General features: G+C 49.0%; 2 protein-coding genes across 9 annotated transcripts in view; one reads left to right on the top strand and one right to left on the bottom strand.

Annotated features, from left to right (window-relative positions):
• Positions 1–3,238, top strand: part of LOC117869996 (zinc finger protein 239-like) — a 1,162,621-nt gene that overhangs the window by 292,806 nt on the left and 866,577 nt on the right. The window lies entirely within an intron of this gene.
• The window catches only part of LOC117870022 (zinc finger protein 501-like), a 273,140-nt gene that overhangs the window by 107,496 nt on the left and 162,406 nt on the right, over positions 1–3,238 (bottom strand). The gene's annotated exons all lie outside the window — the stretch shown is intronic.

The raw sequence follows: 3,238 nt of genomic DNA, 5'->3' as shown, positions 1-3,238 counted from the left end.
CCAACCCGGGCTGCAGCGCTGGCTGGGACAGGGGCTGGCTCCCACCTCTGCCAGCCCCCAACCCCCTGCCCTGACTGTCCCTCCTGTCAGCACTCGCAGGAGGCCATCCAGCTAGGGGAGAGGCAAGTGACCAAGTCTCTGCCGGTGCGGGAGGGAACAGGGGAAAGGGCTGGAAAGACAGAGGGAGGGCGAATGGCCGAAGGGGACATAGGTGGGGAGAGAGGTTCCCAGCTCCTTTTCCTGCATCCCTCCTGAGCGCTGGGGAAATCCCCCCAGTGTCTAGCAAGTCACAGATCACAGATCAGGGTTGGAAGGGACCTCAGGAGGTCATCTAGTCCAACGCCCCTGCTCGAAGCAGGACCAATCCCCAACTAAATCATCCCAGCCAGGGCTTTGTCAAGCCGGGCCTTAAACACCTCTAAGGAAGGAGATTCCACCACCTCCCTAGGGAACCCATTCCAGTGCTTCACCACCCTCCTAGTGACATAGTGTTTCCAATATTCAAGGGAACACACGCCTGTGTCTCCTTCATGCCGGTGACCAGCCTGGCTGAGAACAGTAGAAACCCACTGCTGCTGCTGTTCCTCCCCACCCTACCCCTTTGTTACCCCTAAGACTGGGTCACGGCTGTGGTTAGCTTGTCTGCTTCCCGGAGCATGAACTGTGTCACTGAGCTCTGTGGGGAGGCCCCCAGGAAACTCACACACTCGTGGGCGCTGTTCAGATAATAACCGAAGACACCGTTAGTATTGTATTGCCATTGTTCTGTCTGATTCTATAATCCTACTGGAGCCAGCGTGGCCCCGCTGCTGAGCGAGAGATGGCCTTAGTCCTTCAGGTCCGTGGCTTCCCCGGAGGAGAAATCAGTGCACAGTTTGGGCAAACTAGGGTGACCAGACAGCAAGTGTGAAAAATTGGGACGGGGGTGGGGGACAATAGGAGGCTATATAATAAAAAGACCCCAAAATTGGGACTGTCCCTATAAAATCGGGACATCTGGTCCCCCTAACACTGATCTCACTGGACCAAGCCTGTCTGCCAGAGTGAGGAAGCCTGCGCTCACAGGCTGAAGTTTGCCAGCCTTGCTAAGAGTCATGAAAATAACATTTTAAAAAGTAATCAATTAAAAAGGAGCAAGTGGGTATTTAAAACGGATTCTAAGGGGGGAGAGTCATTCAGGGAGTCCGCGCAGCAGCTAAGACAAATCTGTGAACTGCTGTGAGATTTTACGCAGTCAGATGCACTGATAAGGGATTCTCTGTTTCTGAGGGGAGCATATGGAAAATAGTTCACTGAATGAAGTCTCCTGCAGCACCTCAGGAGGTGACAGCAGACAGAGAGGAGCTGCCATGTCTAGTCATTGGGATGCCTGTGCCTTTAAGACCCCAGCCCTGGGAAGCCCAGCTGAGACGAAGTGGGCATTCACCCACGAAAGTTTATGCTCCAATACATCTGTTAGTCTTAAAGGTGCCACAGGACCTGAGCCCCCCGGTGAGTGAGAGACCCGGGGGGAGCGCTGGGGCCGGGCAGGAAAGTGACTCTCTGCCCCGGGGAACCTGCGAGAAGCCTCAGGGCTGCCTTAGCCCCAGTGGAGCTGCAGCAGGATCTGCCCCCGGCACCGCTGGGATGGGGGGGGGCAGAGACTGGGGGCCGGGGGGGGCCCCGTGTGGGAGGGTGGAGGTGGGGGGGGCAGAAGCTGGAGTTGCGGGGGGGGAGGTCAGTGGGGTAGGGGAATCGAACTGTCTCTGTGCAGCCAGGAAATTCCAGGGGTGTGTGTTTGGGGGGAGGGTTGTGCGGGGGGTGGGGGTGCATCTGCGTGTGTGAGAGCTAATTGCATCCTTTCCCTGTTTGTGCCACTTCCCTTTCACACACTGACACAAATTATCTCTAGTTCTTCCCCTTTGCTCTCTTGTTATCACATATGGCTATAAAATCCATACAGATTTTTCCCCTTAAATGATCAACTCTCTTGTCTTCTCTGATTTTGCCCTGTTCCCTCCATAAATAATAATTGTGTCAATTTTTAAATCTCCTCAGATTTGAGGGTGGGGTGGGATTTTCCACGCTTTTATCTGCAGCAATTTTTTTTTCTTATTTAGGTGGGAAATGGTTACCCTGAGTTATTCCCCAAAATATGACTGCCGCTGGGGTGGGGATGGGATGGCCATTTTCTGCCAGCAACAACTGATATAACATCCCTCCAAATTTTCCACTCTCCTCTGTAATTAATTTGCAAAAATGAATCCAAAATTCCTCAGATTCCCAACTTTTTCTCTTTCCTTTCTGAACATTGATTTCAAATCTCAGGTGTTCCCTCTTTGCATCAATATCAAATGTCAATTAAAAATCCTCGCGGGTTTGGGCGTGTGATGACATATGATTAAAATATGACCAAGTAGATCATTGTTGCTACCACTGTTGTATAAATGCAACAAGTCTTGTGCAAAGTATTCCATGTAAGATGTCTATGGAAAAGTTATGCTTTGCTGAATATAATTACGATATTTGTGTGCGTGTATCGTTTTTGTAGCTGAAGTTATAAATATTAACCATGTACCTGTATTTCAAATGTTTGTTCCTGTGGTAACACCCTCAAAGTATTTAGCCAGCAAGTTGATGGGCCATCAAAGAGCACTTATCTCACAATGGACCATAGGCTTCTTCCATGTAGTGGAAGCTTCTTTCTTGTGAACTTTCTAGCTAGGGTATGGGTAATGGCCTATGATTCAGCAAAGCATGCATGCAACTAAACCATGTGACCCTAAAATTGATCTTGTTAGATGTATATTTCCACAAACTTGACTGAGGGCCTCTTTCCTGCTCTGATCTCTGGACTATGGACTTCTACTAATGGGAGCATTCTAACCCAGGGACTGAGCCAGGAGTTTATGCCATTATTACTTCAGACCTGATCCAAAATCCTTGCAATTCCTGTATAAATTTGATTCCTTTAACCAATTTAAACTCGCACCTCTTTCTTTTCTCTTCTAAATAGACATTTTAGATATTAGATACTAAGGCAGGGGTAGGCAACCTATGGCAAGTGTGCCGAAGGCGGCACGTGAGCAGATTTTCAGTGGCACTCACACTGCCCGGGTCCTGGCCACCGGTCCGGGGGGCTCTACATTTTAATTTAATTTTAAATGAAGCTTCTTAAACATTTTAAAAACCTTATTTACTTTACATACAACAATAGTTTAGTTATACATTATAGACTTATAGAAAGAGACCTCCTAAA

This window comes from Trachemys scripta, chromosome 25, assembly GCF_013100865.1.
Source record: "Trachemys scripta elegans isolate TJP31775 chromosome 25, CAS_Tse_1.0, whole genome shotgun sequence".
Taxonomy (NCBI): Eukaryota; Metazoa; Chordata; order Testudines; family Emydidae; genus Trachemys; species Trachemys scripta.
The sequence above is the reverse complement of the archived record's forward strand: the minus strand, read 5'-3'. Positions and strand labels throughout refer to the sequence as shown.